Below are 13,018 nucleotides of genomic sequence, written 5' to 3' on the forward strand. Positions count from 1 at the left end.
GGGGTCCCGCCCATCCCCTCCCCTCCCCGTGCTGTGGGGCACCTCACAGACCTAAAGCCGCAGGAAACCCACCAAGGCCGTCTGCGTGTTTAAGGTGTTTGTGATGCACACACAGACGCGCCATGCAGGTGATGCATTTTCCGCCGCCGCAGCCCCCTGGCGGGTCCTTCCCCGCACCCCAGCAGCGCCCTGGCTGCGGTGACTTCTGTTTAAATCCTTTGCAGATGAGGGTCCCTCCTCAGCACCGGCGTAATCCCGGGCGAGGTGATTTGCTGCTGATCCGATGGTGCGCGCAGGGGTTTGGGTGGCAGGGGAAAGGAAAGCTTTTGAAGGAAGCAAGAATCAAAGTAGAAATTCAAGGCCCCTCCTGCCCCGCTTATAAATCTTTTTGGCACCATCTTAATAGTGTTTTGTGTTGATAATCTCCAAGTTCCCAGATACCCTGTTTTCATGGCGTGTAGTAAAGCACTCAGTGCTGAGCAAAGAGCTTCTTATTCTTTTTTTAGAATGCAAAACCCAGCATGCTGTACCCATTTGAAAACAAAATTTGCACTGCTCTCTGTTGCCATTTATTTAACACCATATGGAAGGAAGAAATTTGACCTTTCTAATTGTTATATCTTCTCCTTGAAGCGCTTCAAGTAACTGAGTAAACACACAAGTTTTCTTTTCTGTAATCTGTTTTCTAGCATAAAACTGCAAGTGAAAGCAGCTGATTATGTTAAATCCAATTACAACTTAATGCTTTATGGAATCTCCTTCACATTTCTTAAAATATTACACATTCAGGACACATACTGAGAGGAGATGATGGCAGTGTAACACCTGTACCCTTTGCATTATTATTCCTGTAATCAAACTTAAAGCCAGGATTTTAAATATATTTTTGTTTCTGAATGTTATTGATAAGGGTACTTCACTACATTATTAATTTCTAATGAAAATGGGCGGAAAATAACCACAGCTAATGTTTTATAATTTTAAAAATCTAAAATAACTATTATTCTTCAGAAAACTGTAGTGCTGAACCTAAGCATCCTGCTGAGATAAATAGTGACAGTGTTTCTTATGGTGAGGGAGATTAGAATATATTAGCACTCAGTTTGGGCTGTTTCTGTAACCACTGCTGCTGTCCTGTCTGGGAACATCTGGCCCTCTGCTACACGTAATTTTTGCCATCCACTGCTGGTGACCTCAGTGTATGTTGATGAGCATAAACATTTTTTATAATCTAGGCACCTTCCCGTAATATCCAGCATTATAATTCCTGTAATGGGTTTACTCTGTGTAAACAAATGGGTGGCCAGAGAAAGGTGGAAAAATTTTTAGGTTTTTTTTTTTTTTTTTAGATGTTGTAGATAGAGCTAAAGAAACAGCTTTTAGCTTTTGGACAGATATTGCGGTCCAAAATTTGAAAAGTTCATCTGAGGTTTTTGTGAGCTCTGCTCAGAGCACTTTTTAGAGGAGGCTCTTCAGGATCTCTCTGGCTCTGGGAAGCATCTGAAACTGGGCACCCAAAGCACATACACGTATCCTGCCTCTTTCAGAATTAGGGGATGACTGCTTTTTCCAGTTTAGCTATGATGGATCTGCTTGGCACACTTGAGCTGCTCCCTCATTATGTGACAATAGTTTTGTTGATGTTTATATACATATATTTTCCTCAATATTTTCAACCACATATGCATATTAATGAAATGAAATTTCATACCATTTAGCATTTTTAATGTAGCATAAATATAGCTGTTTGTTTAAGTTTAGGCACACTCTTCTTTCACTTGTATCAGGCTCTATCAGGTAAAAATGAGATGGGAAGCTGTCCCCAAAAATGTGCGTTACATAACAGGTAGAAATCCTCTTTGGCTATAAAATATTTATTCAGTATTATGTAAGAAAATGGAAAAGCTTGGAGGTGGAGAAAGAAAAAGAAGAAAAAAATCTAATATAAGATTTGAGTGGGAAACTGAAGCAGATAAAATCTGAGAAAGTAAGTCTGGTGGTGATGGTGGAAACAATCTATTTAAGGTTTCCTTCATGACTTCACCATTAATTCCCGAAGTTTTCAGGCTAAGGAGAGAAAGCAAGTTTACAGCTTTCTGATGCACAGCTCTCATGTATTCTCAGACTTCAGGTACAGTAAGAAATGTCTTTTATTTCCACCATAAAACTTTTGTCATGTCATGTGAAGATCTAGTGACATTTTTTCCCAGGGAAGCGTGACTGAAAGCTCCCTGCCCTCCATGTCACCATCCACCTGCCTGGCCTTGAGACTGTCAGAGGCACGTAGTGATGTTTGAATACCTGAAGAAGGGTGCGTTCTCCCATGCCAATTAACACTTCCAAAAAAGCACGATGTATGCTGTAAAGTAGACATGTTAGAGCTGCAGTTACAAAGTGAAAGTTTTTCAGCCTCTGATTGAAGTCACACTGCTGCCCGCTCTCTGTGACTGAGCCAAGGCTTTCCTGACAGATGTAATATTTTCTGGATGTCACAGAGGAGGAAGTAACTCCTAAGTTTGCTTTCTCTCAAGGTAGAAGACTTTTTACATGGGTCTCTCTCTCAGTGAATATACTTTGGTTTCTCTGTGTTGTGTAGGCAGCTGAAGAATATTTCCTTCAGTATTTGCCAAGTGGACATTGCAAGTTGGTTTGGGTTTTTTTGGGTTTTTTTAAAGTGGTTCGTGCTATTTTCCTCCAGTTTTAAAGCCCTGATGGTTTTATGGACTCTAGCATAGGGGAAAGGAAAGTCTGTAGTGGTTTTATTATTATTTTTCCTTAATAGTTGCATTTAGTCCTGTGAGAATTACTGTGGAAAGCATGGGTAATATACGTACTACCCGTTCACTTTGTAGATGATTGCTTTCAAATATTTGGCCAGAAAAGTAGGAATGAACTCAACTAGATGGTATTCCTTTGTTTGAATTAATATATGGGAGAAGGTACAATTCTCTTATCTTGCTGTCAAAGCACATGATGATGAAATTGAAGTGAACTTGTCACAAGCAAAGTCAAGCAAAGTTTGGTGAGAACTCATCTGCGTGCAGAATAATTCCTGTAAGCGTGACATCTTCATTTAAAGATGTTTCTGACACTGCACCGAGAATTTGTCATGCAAATGGTATCCTCATTAGGAAGTAATATTTTTAGAATACTTTAAGCAAAAGGAAGAATGTTCTTCTAAAGGCTTTCTATACATACATAGAACAACTTTATAAAAAGGAAGATCAGGCTGGACATGGTTGTATTAACGTGAGACAAATGTTTTCCCAGATCACCTCATTAAGAAATCTAAATTTGGAGTTCCTACATGATCCACCTTTCACAAAATGTTATGCTTTAAAGGCCTAGGTTTTAATGGCTAAAATGTAACCTACCTATGCAAGATAGCAAGGGGCTGTTGCTTTGCTGCAGTGCACCTCTGGATATCCTTCCTAATCATTTTGTCCAAGAAGAAATGTGGCTGTTCTACCTGCTTTGGAGTAGGGTGAAATACAGAACTCAGTTACAGTATGACATTTATGTAGGTGAGACAACATCAGTATTTCTTGGAGGGAGAAGTGGCAATGCTGACACTGTGTAATATTTAAACCTTTGGTCCTAAAAGCATGTGATGAAGTTATGCGTCTGTGCAGCTGAAATGGGTACGTGTGTCTCGGTAGGTAGGACTGGGAATGTGTGCTGCTGAACAGGCCCGGATGGAAAAAATGCCTGCTGCTCAGCTGTGGCAAATGAGGACAGTTTTTCTCAGTCCTGATTTTGCAGTCTTGCAGGGCAAAGTGACGGCTCTTTACAAGGCAACTCCAGCTTCCTACCCCTCTGCTGTATTCTCGTGGGCGGGTGTGGAGCTCCACACAGGCCAAGCACCCTGTCTTGATTCTCGGAAGAGGGGGAGTTGGGCTGGTGGGAATCAGCCACAGATTCTTCACTGGGTTTACACTTGCCTAAAAGGTTGGCTAGGTTGAGTGGGGCTTTGCATTCATCTTGATTGTGTTTCTATTTGTCTTGTTTTGTAATGTAGGTACTTTTGTAGGTAATTTCTAGTTAATTCCAGAAGTTGAGGAAGTTTTCTATGTGTCAGCAGAAGGAGCTTTGACTTTGCTCGTGATAGAATGGTCTCCATACAGTTCCCACTGGTGGGAGAGGCAGAAGAGCAGGAGGTGATGAGAGGTTGCTCAGTGTACCATCCTAGTCTACTGCAAGAACTAGAGAAGTCCTTTGCTTTGTATAGCGCTCAAGCAATGTTAAGGACACAAATTATTAAGGTAGATAGGGAAGGTGGTGATAGAAATTAGGAATTCAGGTCACTGGATGATAGGAGTGACGAAGAGCAAATTAATTAGTACTCACATCACAACATTTGCTACGCTGGCTCCCTTGCTGATAAGACCAAATAGGTATTGTTGAGGAGAAGCACTTTGTGTGAACTTCTAAAGCTGTGAAGAGGAGCAACTGATTAACATTAATGTTAGGGTTGCTGTCAGTCTCCTGTGAAACTGATAAAGTTTCAGGAACTGAGGTGATCGCTGGTATCTGTCAGCCTGACTATTGAAGCAACAAAGTGTGTGAGCCCTTCTGCTCTGTGTGCTTAGAAAATGTATAATTGATTAATGTGGACACTTTCCCTGAAGTGAAGTAATTGCAACTTTTGTCACCTTAGGTGGGTTTCTATTGTTCAGATACTTGGGGAGTTACCTGGAAGGCTTTTGAGGCAAAACTTGGAAAGTCCTGTTCCTGGATAGAATGCCAGGTGAACATGTATTGTACCAATTCCACTATTCATCCATATCTGTGTTGAGATGCAATACATTTATTTTCTTTTAATATAGATTCTGAAGTTTTTGAAGGTTCATAAGTCATTGGTTTTTAATCGTAGTCATCTAAAAAAAGCCAACTGTGAAACTTCTAACTTAATAATTTGGTAATACTTTTACATTGAGTTTGTAAGGCTTTAGGCTTGCTGTAATATATATTGAAAAGATGAGTTTTGGTTTTGAGTGTGTGCTTTTACTAAGCAAAACAACACTTCTTACAGCTACTTAGATGGCAAGGGAACAAATGCAGTTACTGTTCAAGAGCGTGATGTTCACTTTGAAATATGTGGTGGAGTCTGCAGTCCTTTTATAAATTGCACACTCTCTGTTCATCTGAGGAGGACTGCTAATGTTAAAGGCTGAATATTGCACTTTGGTGGACCTCTGCATGCAGGAAGGGACACATCGAGTAGAATCTGGAGAATCTGGTGACCCAGAGAAATAGGCAATAGAAATGGGCAGAGAATTGCATGAAGTAGGCTTTGTGCTGTACACAGAATAGTTTTCACCTGGTGTCGTTTTTTTGTTTTATTCAGGGAAATCGGATTTATCTACATGCTTTAAACAGCCACAGTTTTTCAAGGAAATACCAGATTCCATTGTTAAATCCCCCCCCCCTTACAAAAAAAACCCCAAAACAAAGCCAACCACCTCAACCCCAAACAACAACCACCCATCCACTCCCCCCAAACAACAACAAAAAAAACCAACCCACAACCAATGCCATGACCCCTGAATCTGGCTAACTCTGGTCAAAATGAAGTGATAGTGATTGTAGTTGGTGGCAAATAGAAATGGAAATTTTCTCATCATGCTAACTCTTCCAGTGGAGGAAAAAACTGGATAGCACTCCTTATAGGTCAGTATAAGTATACATATATTTGTATACATATATTAAGTATACACATATGCTTATACTTTATATATATATTAAGTATACATGTATTTGAGAATCTACAGGTAAATATGTGAACTGAGTAGGAATGTACATTCAGTCAAATGAAGGCATTAACACAAAGCTGTATTCTTGATGAAGGTAGGGAAATGGGAGATGGGAACAGAAATGGGATATAAAGAAGCCTTAATAATAAAGGATATAAGGTATGCAGGCAGGTTATTTGTGTATGTCTGTGAGAAAGAATACATCTCGCTGCGGTGCTATAAGACCGTGTGCTACCTGAGTGCTGCTGTAGATTCTCATAATGGTTAATGAATGTACTTTACTAAAAAAGTTAGTGACTTTCACAGTGGCCAAGCTTGTGTCTTTGAGAATGTGATGAAAGAGATACAGAACAGTTGGGACTGTAGGTGCTGCATTCCAGGCTACATTCCAGCTGGCAGGCACCTGACACCAACATTTTACTTACCTGCAGTGTTGACAAAGATAATTGCAGCATTTCTGAAGAGAAAAAAACAGTCCTATGGCAGTGAGCACAAAGGGGATTCCTTCCTGAGGCACCTCGGTGCAGGTGGGCACCTGTTTTGTGTGACACACTTCTTGTATAGCTTGGTGTTGTCACCTAGGCTCTATGCAGTTCCTGCAGGGAGCAGCAAGAGTGGAGCAGATTATTGAATGTGCTGCAAAGAATATAATGATCCTGCTTTACAGAATTACACTGGTATCCTTATTCCTCTTGCTTGTGGTCTAGGACATGAGGGCCTGCCAGAACATGTGCTGATGTTGCCACTGTTAGTTTAAAGGAATATCTTAGGTTCAAGGGTCTGTTCACAGTCTGCCAGATTTTTGCAAGGGCTAGCTGAAAGCTGCCTCCAGAAATGGTAAGCCTGTAGCTTGGATGCCTTGGAGAATAAGCCACTATGTGGAGTTACTGTTAAGATTCAGCTTCTGTGATTGATTTTCCTGAAAGCATACCTTTATCAAAGGAGAATTAACAGTGAATATGCTGCTTCAGTAAGGTGCTATTTCTGTGAGGGTAATCAAATGTTCTGAGACATAGATGACTCAAGTCTGGTAACATTTCTGTAAAGATTGTCTGAAGTCACGAACTATGGCTGTCCAGATAGAGGTGTATTAATAACAAAGATCTTACCCTTCCAGTTATGATACCATAGGGGCAGAACTGCTTCACTGACACAAGTGTAGCAGCAGGGTGAGTGACTGGGCATGTAAGAATACAAACTGATTTGAGACAGGATAATTTCTTCAAGGTCAATGACTATCCTGGGGTTCAGGGTTCGTTCCATACTGCTTTGTTTGTGATGTACTTTGTTGACGCAGTACGCAGAATAAACGGCTTTTTAAACTATGAAGCAGAAGTGACAGAAGATTAATTTTGTTATGCAAGCACCTAACAGAGCAATAAGTACACAAGAAAGGCATCATCTTGCCATCAACATTTATTTTAGGGATAAGAAGTGCTGCTGGATACATCTAACTCAATAGCACGTGCAACAGACCTATATATGGGATATTTAATAAAAAGTTAGTGATTGTTTTTATTAATTCATTTAATAAAGTAATTTTTGGGGGGCCAAATTTAATTATTCAAGTAATATCTTAATCATGCCGTAATTAACCATGATCACAAACTAGTCTGTAAACACTACGGATGCATGAACTCTCAGTAAACACAAGGTTACTGCAAAACTTTGTCCTGGGTACGCTATCATTTACAATTGCCTTTGTGCTTGCTGCTTAGTGAATGATGGAAGGTTTAAACTGTTTTGAACAAGGACACTCAGGTGTATTTGAAGAGAAGTTAAACTTTCCCATAGCTCTTCATTCTTTGAATTCTGTTACCAAAACTAATCTGGGAAGCTGTATTTTTTTTTATATATCAGGAAAGATTTCCCATGACCCCGACTATAAATAAAACAAGATTATTATTTCTGCAGGCTGATTCTTTTAATACTCTGAGTAGTTTTCATGGATGCTTTCTTAAAATTAAAACCAACCAACAAACAAAAGATTAATTCAGCCAGGTTTTTTTCTCTGTTTTCACCCATTCATTGTCTTTCTGACAACTAAATCTTAGCACTCCAACAGAGGCTGTGCTGACACAGCATAGCATTTTGGTTTTGATTGTTTGCTTTTTGGAAAAAATGATGGTAAATAAGAGGGAGGTTAAGAACTTACAATGTCATAAACGAAGATTTATGCAACTACTTTGCCTTTTGCATTCAAAATCCAAGGTTGGCTGCATGCTGTATGTAAGTTCTCAGTTCCTAGTTCTCAGAAAGCGAGAAGGCTGAACTGTGGCCCATGTATTCATGGCTGGACACTCTGCTAAGTTGGCCACAGTTAAATTTGGACGAGGTTAAATGCAGATAAAATACAGTCTTAGGGAGATATGCTTTATGTCATTTATCTTTGATGTATTTTCAGGGAAAAGTTCTTATTTCTGGCAAGATACTGGAAAAAGAACTTCCTGGACTTGCTCAGAAATGATTTATTCTTATGATCTGTATCTGTTAGTCTGTAGATACAAACCTACAAGATAGATCTGTCTTTCTGTCCCTGATGGCTTTTGGAGAAGGAAAAAGATCTTGTGCTCTGAATGTACTTATTCCTTAATGGAAAAAGGTAACACAGTGTGATTAGAATATTGTGTAGACTCATAAGTAATACAAATTCTTTAAAGAAAAAGTAAAATTGGAGGATACTAACAGCAGCAATATTATTTATGGATGCTGTAATCCTCCTGAGCAAAGGACTTGGCTATATTTTTTTGTTGGTCTTCAAAACGTAAATAAGGCAGCCATGTGATGGGATTTGATGAAAATTTTAAAATTTTAGTGACCTTGCTTGAAAGCTTTAAGCTGAAGATATTAAAGGCATCTTACTTAGATCCTCTAAGTAAGATTCATTGATATGGATCAAGATAAACAAGACCTGAAGCATGTTGGATGAGAAAGTAAGTGGCATATACATTTTGAAAAAGAGTTCCAAAACAGTACAGAATTATCTGAAGTTTGAGAATGGGGTTCATGCTGTCTAAACAGTTGTTATTTCTGTAAGCAAAGCGTAGCTGTAACATGAGCTAAATAAATGTGCACACTACAGCTGGGGGTGAGTACAGGATAGAGTCCAGGAGTGTCATTCTCCCTGAGGAGCTCATTCACTAGGGCAGAGATGCTAGTACTTCGCTGCTCTGTCAACAGAAGCCAAGACCTGTGTGTTGGTGTGAATTGGGATGTGGGACTGGAAGAAGTTACTTTTGCATGCCAAGCCAAACCCTTGGGTTGGAGGTAACCATGTAACAGATTCCTGGCTGTAGAAGTGTCTGCAGAATGTCTGTTCCATACCTCCTAGGGTACAAGCACTTTTTGACACCTGGTCTGAAACTTGAGTTCTGTAAGCAGATAACCCAAAAGCTATAGCTGCAGTGGTTCACTGGAAGAAAGGGGGAAGCACTGAGGGCTTTGTTCGTGTCATTGGTGCCTTCCAAGCTAGTACTTGTAGTTACAATTCCCCTCCAGTAACGATGGGGATTGTGCATGCTGCTATGGAATATGGCAGATGAAGTGACCAGGTAGTCCTTGACCATCTGCCCTGGTGTGATGGGTTGGCCCCAGCTGGGAGCAAAGCACTCGCATAGCTTCTCGCTTGCTTCTTCCCCACAGTGGGACGGGGAGAAAATAGGAAGAACAGGAGTGAGAAATCTCATGGATCAAAATAAAGACGGAGAGATCGCTTACCAATTACTGTTGTGGGCAAAACGGACTGAACTTAGGGAATCTAACTTAATTCTGAATGTTTGATTACTGATTGGGAAACAAAAATGACAAGCATAGAAACACTTAAGGAAAACACCTTTCCTCCCCTTTGCCAGGCTCAACTTCCCCGCAGACACCTCTCCCCTTCCGTCACTGTTGCTGCGGGTTACACTCCTTCCCTCGGGTGAGGTGAGGGGTGGTGCAGGAGGTTGGCGTCAGGGTGTGGCAGTTCCTTTCTGCTGCTCCTTGTTCCTCACTCTTCCACTGCTCATTCTCCTTAATCATCTCCTCAGCTCTGGTGACCACCCACAGGCTGTAGCCCTTCAGCAGTGTCACCAGCTCCACCATGGTGTCATCGTTCTTTTCTCAGGTGTTTACCGCCATTTCTTCGACGTGTTCTCCCAGAGGCGCCACGACCTCCTCTGATTGGCTCCTGGTGCCACGGCCTGCTCTGATTGGCTCCCGGTGCCACGGCCTCCTCTGATTGGCTCAGCTTTGGCGCGCGGTGGGTCTGTGGTGGAACCTGCTGCGGCTGGCACAGGGCAGCCCCAGCGTCCTCCTCCACAGAGGCAGTCCCCTCGCTACCAGAACCTGGGAATTTACACCCAATATACCTGAAAAAAGAAAACTTCCTGACTGCAGACTTGTGGCTGGGTTGTCCCTAAGCCTGTGAGCAGGCCTGTCGAGCGTGGATGAGTTGTGAAGGCCAGACATTCAGTTCTCAAGGCGCTGTTAGACTGTCCTTTGGCAAGTAAGCAAATGGCTTCTTTGATTGCAGCTTCTGGTGTGATACCTTTTGCTTTGCACCAGGGATATAATTCGTTCAGCCTGAAGGCTGAGCATTATATTCTAGCAAGGTCAGTAAGTCACAGCTATTACTTGAGGAAGGCAACCTATTTGCATTGTATCGCACTGCTGGAGAAATTAATTTTGAAACTGCTGGCAGTTCCCTTTGTAAATACCTCTTTGCAGAGGTTGGGCATATGGAAGAAATAGAATTAATGTAATGAGATCCTTGGTTCCTTCTTGGCAACATCTACAACAAGATGTTGCAGGAGGATGAGGAAGCAACTCTAGCAAACCAGGGATCTGCTTATTTAGAGCTGGAGATGGGAAACCGGCCAGCCTAGAGCAAACAAGAACAGTGCCAGAGTTTGTTTAGCCTGCATTAACACAAGAACCAGCAAAGCAGCTTTCTTTCTCCCCCCCCCTCCCCGGCTATCATGATGCCCAAGTAGCTATGAGGGGGAATTGCTAAAGGATTCCGTCCTCTCTCCCTGCTCCCTGCAGTGTGGCAAGTGGGATGTCGCTGGAGCAGCCAGAGCTGCTGGCTGTCTCTGTTGCGATGCGCCGAGATGCCGGCAGGGCAAGGAGAGCTGCTGGAGACTCTGTGGTTTACCTTAGTCTGTCCTGGGGCTGCAAAAAATACCAGAAGTAGCTGTGAGGCAGGTGGTGCACAGCCTGCAGGGCAATGTTCACATTTCAAAATTTGGTGAGAAACGTTTCAATGTGAGAACCTCAAGTTGTATACAGACCACAATTTGGACATCCTTGTACTAATGAGCTGTTTGGGGTTTGTTATGTTTGCTAGCAAAGCATTTTTCTTGTTGGTTTCCTAGTCTGTAATCTGCTTAGTTTGTGTTTGATCGCACTAATTGCTTTCAACTTGCATAATTTGTCAGTCATTCTGTGCAGGTGCATAGTCAGTCAGATCTAGGAGGTAAGAATATGTGGGAAAGTGAGAGAAAGTGACACTCCTCTGTTTGGCATTTTAGCTGCTTTTGTTAAAATTAGAGGGAGGAAATTCTTTTGAAATTTGTTTCTCTTCATAGGTTTTGTGTTGCTAGGTGGTCACCAGAAATATTTTCATCTCCACATTTGAAGGAATAATTGTAAGTATTTGCTTTATTAAACTGATTCCCCCCCCACCCTGAGGAACGAGTCCAGTAGTATTTCAAAGCCTTTTTCTGTTGCTTATTTAAGGTACTGTAAATATTCCTGTGTTTTCCGGTTACATTCTTGTACTTGGACTTAAAGCTAGAACTGCTCTTCTAATGAAAACTGTGGGACAAAAGCCTCACTGTTTTGGACACACTTGGTTATAAAGACCACAGCAATTACACTGTATCTCTGGTCCCTTAATCCATAGAAAATGCTGTTTCCTTTATGCCACAAATTCTGAGGCTTGGAGGGGAAGCCCAGTGTGAAGGGAGAGGTGTCAGTGGCACAAAGCCACTTTCTTCTCTCCTACTTTCCTGAGAACCTTGAAGCTTGTGTAGAAGGACCTCTCCAGAGGGAAGGGGTATCCTCCATTGCCCTACAGATGTTAAAAGAGATGGTTCTCCTCAGACCCAGTGGGTGTGATAATGTGGTGAGTCGAGCTTTGTACCGCTGCCTTGTAGGAGAACTCTACTAAGAACAGCAGATTCATTAGAGATGACTGGTAGTGTTTCTGACACTGTGAATCCAAATGCAATAATGTAGAAGGAATCATAAGAGATTAAAGGTTTTCTTTTTAAAAAGAAAGTAAGGGTTATAAAAAGAGAAGCAGAAAAAAAAGAGCGAACTTGGGAGTAGTCAGAGGATTTAAACAGGGCAAAATGAAAAGTTTGATTTGTTCCCTTGGAACAGAGACAGTATGATTACTGTATGTAGATAAAGCACAAAAGGAAAGAATTTAGAAAGTTCTATTTATCTAAATTTCTGTAATTTGACTAGATGTATTCTGGTACCCACTTAAATAAGACTCTCTTTGTTTGAATTTAGATATTTGTATTTCAAGGTCAGAAAGTTTGAGGTGCTACAGCCTTGTAGGTTCTAAAGGAAAGTAACTCACAGCAAAACTTGTACGTGACCTCAGATGTAAACACAAAATAAAATAATCCCCAGGATAATAGAATGGTTTGTGTTGCAAGAGACCTTAAAGATCATCTAGTTCCACCCCCCTGCCATGGGCAGGGACACCTTCCACCAGCCCAGGTTGCTCAAAGCCCCGTCCAACCTGGCCTTGAACCCTTCCAGGGAGGGGGCAGCCACAGCTGCTCTGGGCAACCTGTGCCAGTGTCTCACCAAACTCATAGTGAAGAACTTCTTTATATCTAAATCTACTCTCTTTCAATTTAAAGCCATTACCCCTTGTGCTATCCCTACACCCCTTGAGTACTGGGACTACACTGAGACTACACTACCTACACCCTTAAGTACTGGGAGGCTGCTATAAGGTCTCCCCAGAGCCTTCTCTTTTCCAGGCTGAACACCCCCAACTCTCTCAGCCTGTCCTCACAGGGGAGGTGCTCCAGCCCCCTCTGAGCATCTTTGTGGCCTCCTCTGGACCTGCTTGAGCAGGTCTGTGCCCTTTTGATGTTGGTGCCCCCAGAGTAGGACACAGTACTGCAGAGGGGGTCTCTCAAGAGCAGAGTAGAGGGGGACAATCCCCTCCCTCGCTCTGCTGGCCACACTTCTCTTGATGCAGCCCAGGACACGGTTGGCTTTCTGGGCTGTGAGTGCACATTGCTGGCTCATGGTCAGTT

General features: G+C 41.9%; 1 protein-coding gene across 5 annotated transcripts in view; it reads left to right on the forward strand.

Moving 5' to 3' along the window:
- Positions 1-13,018, forward strand: part of ATP2B2 (ATPase plasma membrane Ca2+ transporting 2) — a 431,184-nt gene that overhangs the window by 31,705 nt on the left and 386,461 nt on the right. The gene's annotated exons all lie outside the window — the stretch shown is intronic.

The sequence above is a fragment of the Strix aluco genome, chromosome 11 (genome assembly GCF_031877795.1).
Source record: "Strix aluco isolate bStrAlu1 chromosome 11, bStrAlu1.hap1, whole genome shotgun sequence".
Lineage (NCBI taxonomy): Eukaryota > Metazoa > Chordata > Aves > Strigiformes > Strigidae > Strix > Strix aluco.